The sequence below is a fragment of the Phyllostomus discolor genome, chromosome 6, assembly GCF_004126475.2.
Source record: "Phyllostomus discolor isolate MPI-MPIP mPhyDis1 chromosome 6, mPhyDis1.pri.v3, whole genome shotgun sequence".
NCBI classification, from domain to species: Eukaryota; Metazoa; Chordata; class Mammalia; order Chiroptera; family Phyllostomidae; genus Phyllostomus; species Phyllostomus discolor.
In genome coordinates, this window is record NC_040908.2 from 67,838,842 (window position 1) to 67,852,726 (window position 13,885).

The window sequence follows — 13,885 nt, forward strand, 5'->3', positions numbered from 1 at the left end:
TTAGTTTGCAGAATTGGATGCCATTTTTAGAGAGGCAGCCTATACAGACTGGCTCTGCCCCTTACTTCCAGCATGACCTTGGGCACTTTATTTACCCTTTTCAAGTCTGAGTCCCCTTCTCCACAACATGGAGCAGTCCCTTATTTGCAAAGTGGGGGAATGGCAGGTTTTAGCTCAGCCGTCAACTGGGGACTAAGTGTTTTCCTTGACCCTTTGGCAAAGCCTTACCTGCACATTTTAGCTTCTTCTCATCCTGACTTTGAGATTTGTCCAAGAGGCATTGAGGAGGGAAAGGGGTCCCTTGGAGGCCACATGTCTGGGCCCTGGGCACCAGAGTCCTCGGGAGGAAGGTGGAAGTGAGGAGAATGGGGGAAGGATATTCTTCCTTTCAACATTTTTAAAGAATGAAAGTGCTTGCTCTCCCAGGTTCCAAACAATTTCCCACTTTCCTAACCTATTCACAAAGTTCACCACTTGCTATTTTGGATGTTGACACCATGTTCTTTCTGAGCCTTAGCTAATCACAGAGGGTTTTGTCCTCTCAGAGCCTCTAGGAACTTCAAAAGCCACCCACAGCACACACAAACAAAGCCAGGGACTTAAGATACTCTGGGAACACATGAAATTCTTAGGTAGAAAAGTGATTTATAGAGTCAATAATATTTGGTTGTTACAACAATAGAAATGTGATTTTGAAAAGCAAGGAGCAGAGTATGAGGGTGGGAAAGGAGAGGGGTGTCTGGATTTGGTGAAGTTGTTGGGTTTAGTGTGAGAATTCTTTGGTAAGAAACAAACACTAACAAGTTACTGATTCTTTCCTGAGTCCCCTGTGCATTGTGAATACAGATTATTAACTTGGGGGGCTGTGAAATTATTCACAATACACTTTTGTTCTTTTTACACAGAAGTTTAAAGCACTTAACTGTCAAGGGGGGCTTTTATATGAATAGCTTGTGCCATAGGGATATAAAAAAATGTAGAAGGAACTTTTCTATATATGCTTATTAAATGATATCTGCTTTTTGCCTCCTTGCCCTGCCTCCCATTCTTCTTTCCATTTGGGATTTTGGTCCCGATTTTTATTTTTATTTTAGTTTACAGCTAGAGGTGAAAAGAGCCCCTTTCACATCCCTTGGCTTTGCTGCGGATAGTTGTGCAAACGGACGTAGTCTTCTCTGGTCCTCTGTATCCTCACGGCAACCTGACCAGGCCCATCACCGCAGGACGTGGCGCAGATGCCGGGGTGAGGGTCCCCCACAGAACAGCGCTGACAGTTAAGGCTTCTGACCTCAACATTATCTCGTCCAGCTGGACATGAAGGTTTGTCATGTGTAAGCTGTTTCGGCCACAGTTCCTGCGGGAACACAGTTCATTCCTCTTTGCCTGCTCTCGGCCCGTAGCGGGGTGGGGGTGACCCAGGTGTCAGCCTAGGTCTCCAGTGGGTTAAGCTGGGCATCCGCTCCCCCTCCCACCCGGGGTCAGCACATTTCCAAAGACTGTCTCCCTACGCGGACCCGCCAGTCTGTAAAAGGAAAAAGGGGAGCGGGTGCGGCTGCGAAGTCCTCAGCAGCCTTCCTTCCCACACTTGCGGTGTCACCAACAGTGAATCACCTCAAGACAGGGCGGCAGCTTCCTAATTAACCTGGAGACGCCGGAGACTCACACGTTATAAAAAAACAAACAAACAAAAAAAAAACTTTTACTTTTATTCAAATACGCACTTCCCACCCTGGAGCCCACTCCTTTTGGCCCAGCCCGCCGGCGGAGAGCTTCGCGAGGCGGATTCGGAGCCCCAGGCCCCTGTGACCCACGAAGGCCCAGGTGACCTGGAAGGGGGCGACTGCAGTTGGGGCGCGCCGGGACTCGGTCTCGCCCTTCAGACCCGTCAGGGTCTCCGGCGGCCCGCTGAGGTCTGGCGGCGGGTCCCGGAGCCCCGACAGCGCCGCCGCGCGGGCAGGTGGGGAAGGTTTCCCCGGCGTGGGGCGAGGGGGCCACCCCCCCGCCGCCCAGGCTCTCCCGCGTGCTCCCCGCAGGGGCCCTTGGCCGACTATTCCGACGCTCCGCTCCGGAGAGAGGCTGGCGGGGGCGGCGTGCGGCGGCCGAGCCAGCGGAACTGGCGTTCGCCCCCGCGGAGTGCGGCGGCGACTGGGAGCGCGCGCGCTGCCGCGGGAGGATCGTGCCGGCGCGGGTCCCGGACTCCGGCCGTCGCGAGGCCGGCGGCCACCTGCTGCGTGGCGTCGGGGTCGCAGGGTCCCGCGGGGCCGCCGGTAGCACCGGAGCTGGCGCAGCACCGCCGCCACCTGTGCAGGTACTGAGCGCCGGTACTTGGGTTGGCCGCGGCGCAAGCGGGCTGAGAATCGGCGTAGCGCGGTTCGGATGGAGCAGGCTCTGGCGCGAGTCCGGCTCCGACGTCGGACGCGTGGGGGAACGCCGAGGGCCGGGCCTTGCGGCCAGCTGCCCGGCGGACCGCCGTGGGTGGGCCGTTGGGGCAGTTCAGGGCCTGGGGCAAGGTGAGCGGGCTGTGCCTCGAAAGTTTCCTTCTGCTCAGTTTGCTAGACTTAACTTCGACTTGGGAGGCAAAGCCTGGCAGGTAATGGGTTAAGAAAATTAAAGGTGAGGGGAACCAGTCTTGCAGGGTGGAGTTTGTTAGTATAGGAAAGATTTGTGCCTCCTGCCCCTAAAGGCCACTGCAGGAGAAAATGTGGACAAATTCATTCACTGTCTTCCTTATGCTCAGGTAATAGTTTATCTGTTAAACAAGCTTTAGGCTTTGAGTACAAGCCAGCTGTAAGGGATTCTGGGTTTGATCTTAGAAATGTTTAAATTTTTAATCCACAAATATTTGTTGAACAGATGCTTCCTGTCAGGCATGGCTTTATTAGGAGGTTAACAAACGTAACTAAGTAGTTACTCAAATGAGCTGACGTTGGGCTTTTGAAATGCAAGGAGAAACGGATGCTAGCGTGGACTTGGACTTTGTGTGGGTGCAGGCGGACAGCTGGCGTCGTGTCGCTGCTGAACACTTAATTGTGAGCCAGGGAATCCTTCAAGTGGGAGACAAGCAGCTGTGTGATCCTTTTTGAGCCCACCCCACACCTTCTCAAGCTGATGTCTTAAAATATCCTCTCTTATCCAAGCACAAGTTTCCCTCATTTACATAAGTCACCCATGACTAAGGAACAGAATCTGTTCAGACCCCATATTCTCCTTGGAACTCAGCCACACCACTCACACCAGAGAAGACAGGCCGTCGTAGTTACTCTTAAGAGCCCTTCAAGGTCATAAAATTGGGAGGAGAAACATACCTAGAGATGATGCAGTTCAGGGACATCTAGGGGGCCTGCCTCTGGGGACTAGTGCAAAAAGGGTCAGCTGGGCTGGCCTCCTGGCTGTGCCCCACTGCTGGGCTTCTCTATGCTGGAGCTTGAGATGGTAAGTAATGCTGATCTTGTCTTCATTTAAAATTGTAACGTTATCTACGATGTAGATTTTGTCTTAATTTTGGTGTTTGAAAACATTGATCTCATGGAGTTTTTTGATACCCCTTAAATTTTGTGCCTGAGGCGAGTGCCTTACTTGTCTCCCCCAGCTCTAGATTTGCCAGAGGATCAAGTTTCTTAACCTCTCTAAGCATGCTTTTTCACTTAGAAAATAAAGCCAGTGGACCGTCCATGGATGTTACGCATCTGGTTGCTGTGAAGGACCAGGCATATTGGACATGCTAAAGAGTGTCTATCCTAGTAGTATCACTACTGAGCTTGGTCATTTTGCACTTGTCTCTGAATCTTGCTGAGTCTCAGTTGGCTACTTGGCAGAATGGGAGTAATGATAGCCAGCTCACAGGCATATGCTTCCAGGAATAAATGGGAGACTGTGTGGAAATGCCTGGTCTTCCTAGCTGGTCAGTTTTCCACAATGCCGTGGTGGACCTGAATTTGTTTTGGTAAGCTTGTGTCCACCTGCTTTTCCTTTGGAGGTTAGCCTTGTGCCTTGTCACACATGGACCCTTATAAATCCTGCATGGGTTCCCACAGAAGTGTTTGAGTCAGAGTAGAGATGTTCCCTGTCCAGGCTTATTGTGGAAGGGGTAGACCTGACTAGCTACATGTGGTGGTGTGCAGCCATTGTTTTAAGATAATTTAATTTTGCTACCCAAACCAGTGACTTTGGTTCCTTTTGTTATATTTGGTCCTAGCTCATGATTGTGATTTTCTTGAACCTAATTCAAATGATGTTATCTCAGTTGCTATCTAGTTTAAAGCTGCTTGGTCCCTTGAGAGTCAGCCTCTCGGTTTCTCCAGGTCACTGTGGGGTGCATTCTTGCTGCAGGTGGTCTCTGGGTACCCAGAGCAGGTTGTGGTCACATCAGGGCATGGAGGAGAGTGTCCTCTTGTTGGTCATCTGATCCTCTAATGAGTTCCCCACCACCAGCACTGAGCCTCCTCCTGTTTCCACTGAGCATTGTCTAGCCTGGTGTCACTGGGGTGAGCTGCAGCAGGGGACCTGCCTCCTGCCTCTTGGTCTTGCCCTACTGGGCACAGGACCACCTGTCCAGGTTGTCAGGGCATTGTTATGATGCCATTTATGCTGTACTGAGTGACCTCCAGTGTTCCCAGCAGGAAGCACGATGAACACTCCCCGTGCTTTCCACATCTTCCTCTGCCTCGAAGGGGTCTTTGCCTCGTAGGGGTCTTTGCCTCGCAGGGGTCTTTCTTCCCTCACCACCTCTTCCCCTCCAGGCCAGGTGCAAAGAGGGAGGGGGCTTGCCAGGTTATCCCCCACCCCACCCTATACTGGAAGAGCTTTTTGTCTACCGGGGAGGGGAGGTGCAGAAATATTTCCTAGGTTGTATCTTCTCTCCTCTGTATGTTGTGGCTTAGAGTAAAGCCCAGGTAAAAGCTTCCAAGCTTTACTTGTGACATGTAAAGGGCATTTAAACCTCTTTTTCGGTTAACTCCCCATCCCTGGAGAAACCAGCAGGCAGCAGAATATGGTGCACATGCTTCCCAAGAAACCACTATTAGAATGGCTGCCACCAATGTGGGATGTGAAAGTGTCAGGGGTGTTTTACTTTCTTAAAGCAGGTGGTCCAGCCAAGGGGGGCCGGTGGACAGTCAAGTCCAGTCATGCACCCTGGTGCTGGGAAGAGCAAGCTGGGGAAAGAGATAGGAAACTCCCTTCCTCTCCCCCTTCTCTGTGTTTCTGGGTTCCAATCTGGTTTATGTGCAGTGGACTTCTTATCACCTGAAAAAGACTGGGAAAGTTGGGGTGGGGGGAACTGCAGGAGAAACCAGTCAGGGACTGGGAGGAAGCAGGAGAAAGAGCTGCTGTGATGGGTTGATGGGGGGAGAAGAGAAACGCTTTCTGCTTGTACAGTGCTGAGCCCAGCCCAGTAAGTCAGTTTAATGTGGATTAATGTCTTCCAATCTGTCATGCTTTCTTCATTGTCAGAATGGTCTACTGTGTACTTGGCATTTCTTAGAAGCAATTGAGGAAATATAGAAAAGTCCCAGACATAACTGCTTCTTCAGGGTGCTTAGGAATTACTTGAATAGGATTAGTCTCTTTTGAGACCCAAGGCTGAACACCAGATCCCTGGGTTTTGTACACACTCAGTGCATGGAAGGCAAAGTGGTCAGGGAAGACTTCTTGGAGGAGGTGGGACTTTAAGTAACATTAAGTCTTGGCCACATGAACATGAGATGAAAGAGAACTTCCCATGAGAAGAACTCTTGAACCACTGGAGACAGAAGGACCTGCCTAGGGTAGCCTTTTGGGACCCAGCTATGGCTGGTGCCCTGCTGATCCCTTTGAGTTTATAGGTACCTGTAAACCCTGGTACAGTTAGTGTCATTTGTAGGTAGGACAACATTCTAAATTGCTGTGTTTTTTCCAACCAAATAGAATACAGAGGAATTTTAATTTAATCCTGTTTTTTTTAAAGATATCTGCATCTGTGAAGTCATTTCAAACTTTTAGGTCAGGTAATTGGTCCTTCAGACACGTTTGTCATTCTGAGGAATTACCTTAGAATTCTTTGTATTGCTTTAATGTGGTTTAACACTTAATCCTGACTCAGTGCATCACGAACTGGAAGATGCCATGTGAGTGCTCAGCAAATTGACAGGACACAATGAGACAGCTGTGGCTGGCAACTGGGGACAGCCTTTCTCCAGAGTTGGCTCCTAACTCCATATAGGTAGGCACTTGCACTGCTCCTGTGCAAATTCCTGGTAGGAAGGGCTCTCCAATATTTTTCTTCTTATTAAGGCATCTTTGAAGAGAAGTTACAAAAGATCCTTTGAAAAGTGAAGAATAAAAAGTTATTTTTTTGCTCAAGCCTCCTCCTGGCTCTGGTGTGTGGGACTAGTTTTTAATGTCTGAAGATTGAGAACGTTCAGAAGACTTGCCTCCCATCTGAGGCCCATACACCAAGCTCTGTTGGTTCCTGACCCTGATTCTCATATCTGTGGGAGGCAGCAGAAGCATTAGCTGTGGAGCACATGCTTCCCAACAAAGCACTATCAGAACGGCTGCCGTCACTGTGGGATGTGACAGTGTTTTACTTGCTTAAAGCAGGTGGTCCAGGCAGGGGGTGCCAGTGGATAGTCAGCACTCCAGGGTGAGCTCTGCCACTTACAGGACCTGTGACCTCAGACACACCATACTGTGGGGCTGGTGAGCTGGTGATTCACACACACACATACACTCTCTCTCTCTCTCTCTCTCTCATATACCCCACTTGAGATACTATATCAGCCGAGGAAATGCTTCATAAATTATTCATAGCTATTAGTCTTCCTTTGTCTTCCTTACATGAGAGAGTACTTATTATAATTCCCAATGGTGATCCCCTAGCAAAGCACCTAAAGCAGTCAAGGGTCCTTCTGCACAGGGATCTGATGGCATGTAAGGAAAAATGAGCAAATCTGCTGTACAGGGTGCTCCCAACAAGAGCTACTGGGAGATGTCAAGTGAGTGATGATGACTTTGGTGCAATTTATTTATTTATTTATTTTTTTGAGAATAGAAAGTCTTTATTCAGAGAGCTCTGTACAATTCAGAGTTGTATTATCAGCCTTATCTTCTTTTTTTTTAATATATTTTATTGATTATGCTATTACAGTTGTCCCATTTCCCCCCTTCTCTCCCCTCCACCCTGTATCCCCCTCCCACCCACATTTCCCCCTTTAGTTCATGTCCATGTGTCATACTTATGAGTTCTTTAGTTTCTACATTTCCCGTACTATTCTTGCCCTCCCCCTATCTATTTTCAACCCACATTCTATGCTACTTATTCTCTATACCTTTTTCCCCTCTCTCCTCCTCCTACCCCCCTGCTGCTAACCCTCCATGTGCCCTCCATTTCTGTGGTCCTGTTCCTGTTCTAATTGTTTACTTAGTTTATTTTGGTTTTGCTTTAGGTGTGGTTGTTAATATTTGTGAGTTTGCTGTCCTTTTACTATACATGTCTTTTCTTTATCTTCTTTTCTTAGATAAGTCCCTTTAGCATTTCATAAAATAAGGGCTTGGTGATGATGAACTCCTTTAACTTGACCTTATCTGAGAAGCACTTTATCTGCCCTTCCATTCTAAATGAGAGCTTTGCTGGATAGCGCAATCTGGGATGTAGGTCCTTGTCTTTCATGACTTGGAATATTTCTTTCCAGCCCCTTCTTGCCTGTAAGGTCTCTTTGGAGAAATCAGCTGACAGTCTGATGGGAACTCCTTTGTAGGTGACTGTCCCCTTACCTCTTGCTGCTTCTAGGATTCTCTCCTTCGTTTTTACCTTGGCTAATGTAATTATGATGTGCCTTGGTGTGTTTCTTCTTGGGTCCAACTTCTTTGGGGCTCTCTGAGCTTCTTGGATTTCTTGGAAGACTGTTCCCTTTGCCAGATTGGGGAAGTTCTCCTTTATTATTTGTTCAAATACATGCTCAATCTGTTGCTTTTCCCCTTCCGATTCTGGTACCCCTATAATTCGGATATTGGAACGTTTAAAGGTGTCTTGGATGCTCTTAATCTTTTCCTCAATTTTTTGAATTCTTATTTCATCATGCTTTCCTGCTTGGTTGATTCTATCTTCCTTCTGGTTCACTGTAGTGTTTTGAAACTCATATTCCTTCCTTTCACTATTGGCTCTCCTCTGCGTGTCTTCCTGCATCTGTTTTATGGTAATCTGCATTCTTTCATCTAAATTTCACCCAAAATCAACCAGTTCCGTGAGCTTTCTGATCACCAGTGTTTTGAACTGTGCATCTGATAGATTGGCTAATTCTTGGTCGCTCAAAAGGATGAGTCCTGGGGGACTGATCTGCTCTGTTGAAAACATATTTTTTTTTTTCCCCTGTCTCTCCTTTTTTTTTTTCTGGTCTGGTTGCTCTTGTTACGGTGGGGGGCGGAGCCTTAGGTGCTCACCGGGGCTGGGCACCCCAGTCGCTAGATTGTGACGTTATATGTGGGGGCGGGGCGGGAGCGGGAGCAGGGCGGGAGAAAACAATGGCGGTAGTTCCATTCCCCTGGACTCAGACCCTTGTCTGGGCTTCTGGGCCGCGAGTTCTGGCCTGGTCCACAATCGCTACCCCTCTGGGTCTGCCAGCTGCAGCTTGCGTACTCAGGGATCACCGCTGCCTTCTTGCGCGCCGGATGGCTTTTGCGCCGATTTCGCGCAAAACCTTCCCCCGACCTCCGTGAGCCGCCAGCCCCGCGCCCGCCCGCCCGGCTGGTCTTCTCCTACCAGTCCGGATGAACGCGTCTACTTCAACTTCTTGGCTGCCGGACTTCCATTCAGATAAATCCTCTGCCGGATCTGGGTGTTATTCTGATAGTAAATTATTGTTGTAAATTATTGGTTTTCTAATCTTGGTTGTACGAGGAGGTACGGTGCGTCCACCTATTCCTCCATCTTGCCGGAAGTCCCGACTTTGGTGCAATTTAAAACACACACTGAACAGAAAGGGAAAGGAAATGAGGAAGGTAACAGATGCAGGAGAGGGTGCAAATTGGTGGAAGACCTTCATCCCCTAAGCCCAGGGTCCACAGTGTTCATGTGTTCCATCTTGCTCTGCAGCTTCAGTTTTTCCCACAAATATGTGATCACAGGGACCAGAGTTAAAGTACGAGCAGTGGGGCCATGGATGGAAGATGCCAGGCCAGTGACACACACGTGGTCCTACTGGCAAGTGTGGGGACAGTTCTGCGCTGCCACATCTGTGGCTTGCCAGAGACTTGGTGAGCAGCCATGGATTAGAGGACCAGAATGGGTGTCACCAGTGGGTAACTGAATTAAGACCTAACTTAGGTTCCTCTTACAGACCAAATGTTCCTCAGGAATATTTAGCACCATTAGATACCAGTTAGCATATCATGAACATTTACTGCCCAGCTACCTGGCTGTATGTAGCCTCATGAACAGTAGGTGTCTCTTGGTCCTTCCACGGCTTTCTATCTATGTCTAATACACACGTGCTTTACCTCCTGAGTATTTATATATACTTAATATATCTTACAAATCATTCATTCCCTTTGCTGTCTTTTCTTCAGAATTGAACATTTTCAAACAATACAACAAAAGCACATTACAGAACACTAAATTGGTCTCTTAAAATCAGTTTTTAGATTGGATATACTTTTGTGAAGCCATTGTCCCATTGAAGTGGGTGAGCCTGTGGTGCTTGGGGACCTCTGAGACCAGGGGTAGGTTTGAACAGGCTTATACAGCTTGTTCACTCCCACTTTAGGTTTGCAGATGGACACTGTAGAGTGTGTTCAGGGCTGGTTTCTGCTCTCAGCTCCTCAGGAAAGGAGTGACCTTGGGAGAATGGTTCTTAGCCACACTATATATTGCTGCTTTGAGCCTTGTGAAAGGCAGTCTCAACTTTGAGCTCTCTTGGTCTGGTTGCATCTCTGTGGCCAGGCACAGTGTCTGCACCTGACACGTACACTTTGTTGCAGGGCAGAGACTCAGACTTTGGTCCTTTATTTATTGAGTTTATTGGGGTGATATTGGTTAACAAAACCATATAGGTTTCAAGTGAATTAAGACCTAAATTAGGTTCCTCTTGTATACCATGACCGTATCAGGGATATTTAGCACCATTAGATACCAGTTAGCATATCATCATCTGCACATTGTATTGTGTACCCATCGCCCAAGTAAAGTCTCTTTCTGTCCCCATTTACCTGCCCCTCGACCTCTTCCACCTCCTCCACTGCCTTTCTCTCTGGCTATCACCATTCTGTCATCTGTATCTATGTGATATATATATAATAATATATAATAATATAATAATATTGTAATATTATATATTATAGCATAATAACATTATATTATATATTAATATAATATAATATAAATATATTAATATAATATATAATATAATATTACATTATAATATGATATTATCATATAATACTATTATAATATTATATGTTATATAATATAATATATTATATATACAATAATATATATAAATAATATGTATATTTTATTTTATTTTATTTTATTAATCCCTTCACCTTTTTTACCCAGCCCCCTCTGGCCCCGCCCCTCTGACAACTGTTAGTTTGTTCTGTGTATCTAAGTTCCTGTTTCTGTTTTGTTTGTCAGTTCAGCTTGTTCATTAGATTCTATATACAAGTGAGATTGCACAGTATTTGTCTTTCTCTGGCTTATTTCGCTTAGCATAATGTTTTCCACAGACCTGAATCTCTTGAGTTCACTGCTCTGCAGCCAATGTGGGACATGCAGTGAGCCATTCTGAAGCCCCATTTCCTCTCTGCACCTACTCCTCTAACCTGGGTTTACACCTAAATCCTAGTCCTTGGGGGCCATGTTGATTTAATACCTTAATGATTCATGTTTTCTCTCACCCTCCTCCTCCCAAAGAGTGGTACCAAGAACTTTCTGTGGGTCCTTTCTGCAAGGAGGCTTTGTGACTTAGACGCTGCAATGCTGACTGTGCTCATGGAAGTGAGGAGGCGGAGGAGGGGTTTGTTGGGGGGTCAGACCCACCCACTTGACATCTGAACCACATGGTCACACCACTCCACCTGGTGATTCACTGTCTGTGAATTGGAATCATTTCCATAGGAATAGAATTGGTCACATATTTTTGGACGGTTGCTGTGTGTCAGCTGCATGTTCCATTGGAAGTCAAATACTTAAATCATCATAGATTAGCATTTTCAGTATACTCTGTGGGTGAAAATGGGCTCTTGACATATAAACACAAGCACTTTGAAGGTCTGAGTCATCCATTTTCCAAGGCTTGGCCAGTGTCATCTTGCCTGCATGGCCTTTGTGAGCAAATGTGGACCTTGGAACTGAGAAGGCAGGGCTCATCTGGCACCACATTTAGAACTGGAATTACTGGATATACTTCATGGATCCTAGGATAGCCCAGGTGGGTCTCTAGGTGGTGGAGGAACCACTGGGGACAGGACGTGGCCGGGCCAGCAAACAGGGAAGGCCGGAAAGATAGGGAACTTGGCACAGAGCGGGCCTGCCTGCCGTCTGGGGCTTGTACCAGACTTGTCATTTGGCTCATTCCAGTCAGTCTGCTCTTTGACTGGTCCCTCATGTGGCTCAGGGCCAGGTTCACCGTAACAGATAGTCTCTCCCATGGGCAGAACATGAGCAGGATCCTGGCAACATTTGGGGCCATATCCTTCCAATATTTGCCTGTGCTGTACTGAATATTTATATATGCACGTATGTACAAAAGTATATATTTAAAAAGAGGTCATGTCTAGATTGTTTTGTGGGCTGCCACTCAAAATTAGTAATATGTGTTGAGTCTCATTTCCACATTATTAGATAGTCTTCCGTAGCACTAGTTCTTGTGGTTGTGAGGAGCACCATCGTATGCATATGCCTTAGCTTACTCGCCCAAGCCCTCTTTGGATGGACATTTAGACAGGTCATTTCAACCTTTGTCTTTAGTAACAGCATGACAGTGAACATCTTTGTCCATGCTCTTTTGCACATCACCTGAGTAGATTTCCTGTGTATATGCAAGCTTCCTCCTTAGACATGTCCTTCCCAAAACAATTTCACACCAGGAGTCTTTGCATGAGATTTCTGCATCTTGGTCGACAACACCTTTAGCATCTGTGCTATCCAGGATGCACAAGAGTTCGTTTAGCAGAAGAGGGTTTAATGCATGCAATTCAGCACTGGCAGAATTGCTAGAAGTTTGGCTCTTGGCCAGACCTGCAGCAATGACCACCTCAGCTGGCTGGCAGCTGCTCAGGGTGGGGTAGCGGAAGGTCCCATTCACTGAGGACACATCCCACTTGCTGGTCAGTGTCCATATGTGGAGTTGTGACCACCCATCAGAAAACCTGATGCCTGGTGCCCTTTAGCAGAGATGCACAGGAAAGTCCACCATGTGGGAGCCTGGCAGGAGGGGTGTTCACTGCTGGAGGTGGTGAACAAACAGGAGGGGTGAGGAGAATCTCAACTTTTCTTTGTTTTTTAACTTTGTACTTTCTATGTTGTATGTGATGCAGGCAGAGGTGAGAGTCACAGAATTTACCCATGAGTATGGTGGCCCTGGTCCCTGTGTCACTGAATCAGCCATTGGTCCTCTTCAGAGCTCTGTGATGGAGTCCCAGTCCCTTCTCTTAGAAGCCATATTGAAGGCTTCACCAGCCTGGGCTCCAAATAAGCAAAAAGACATGGTGAAGCCCCATACAGATAATTTCTACAGACTTGTCTTGTACACAGCGGCCTGCCTAAATGAGAAGGCAGGGTTGTGACCATCCGCTGCTTTCTCTCCACAATAGAGAACCCTTGGTTCTCTTTGCCCCGTCTTGGCTGTGTCATGTGAATGTTAAACAGCCCCCATTTACCAGGCCTCAGTAGGAAGCAAGAGTTGACAGACTGCTAAGCTAATGGCCTTTTTTTTTCTCATGAGTTACAATTGTTCAGCAGTCAGTTTATGAACAGTATTGCTCCTTGCCTCTTAAAACAGGCTTTGTGTGTAATTACTGTGCATTCAGGTGTTTCTGTAGTTCCAAGCACCCCCTCTGAGTGGATTGCTGTGTTTTCAGTCCTTTAAGGAATACATTGCTAAGGAAAGAGTCCAGGAAAAACAGTGTCTTTAGCGACCAGAGCCCATGGTCGGATGGCACAAGTGTGTCTGTATCCTGAGTGTGATCCTAAGTGAACTGTTCACTATGTGCCAGCATGATTAGTTGAAGGAGCAAATATTTCCCAAACATCATCTGTTCTTGTTTTTCCTCAATTCCCAAATAAACACTTAGGTTGTAATATCACCACAATATTATAGTTCTTTGCTCTTCTGATGGATGGACTTATAGTCTTTAGTACAGAGTTACAGTGGAAGCTTCTTTTTGTCAGGCCAACTAGAATTCCTATCTGAATTCACCTTAGGGAGCATTCTCGAGGATGGCCTGACACAGTGTTTGGTTTCTTCACTGCTGTCAGCCCTCCCCTAATGTGTCCCTGGTCTTTCTAAGTACGAGAGTCCCTTTGTAACATTGAACAGTTTGGGAAACCTTTCACATGAGAGCAATTATATTTTCATGATCTGTCCAGGAAGAAAAAATATATAAACAAAAAGACACTATGAATTTTGAAGCGCATCTAGGTGATATTGTATTTTATTAATCATATCTACACATACTGAAAAATAATCTGTATATGTCTGTGACATCATAGTGATTCCATTTTCAGATAATGATTGTACATCAGAGATTCACATGCAAAGAACTAAGGGTCTACGTTTGAAGATTTAATATTTGTAGCCTTTCAAAAAAGTGGGTTTTAAGCAGATTCCACTGGGGGTGCCTGGGATTATAGTACATCTGCAGTGTGAGGCTTCATCCAGTGATTCTTCATCCAGTGATGAGACCAAGT

At 46.7% G+C, this 13,885-nt stretch overlaps 1 protein-coding gene and 1 long non-coding RNA gene across 6 annotated transcripts in view; one reads left to right on the forward strand and one right to left on the reverse strand.

Moving 5' to 3' along the window:
- Positions 1–2,164: 2,164 nt before the first annotated feature.
- CRACDL (CRACD like) overlaps positions 2,165–13,885 on the forward strand; it is a 125,290-nt gene continuing 113,569 nt past the window's right edge. For 2 of the 5 annotated variants that reach the window (XM_028516205.2, XM_028516207.2), the window contains exon 1: positions 2,165–2,308. The gene's annotated coding sequence lies outside the window, so the exon portion shown is untranslated. Of the gene's footprint in view, positions 2,309–2,444; positions 2,591–6,763; positions 6,975–13,885 lie in introns of those variants that run through there. The other 3 variants (XM_036028311.1, XM_036028313.1, XM_036028312.1) reach the window with 3 other exon arrangements.
- On the reverse strand, positions 6,930–10,258 carry LOC118501161. Its single transcript, XR_004903767.1, has 3 exons — positions 10,046–10,258; positions 8,924–9,292; positions 6,930–6,988 (listed from the first exon to the last, which is right to left on the reverse strand). It is a non-coding gene; the product is annotated as an uncharacterized LOC118501161 (long non-coding RNA).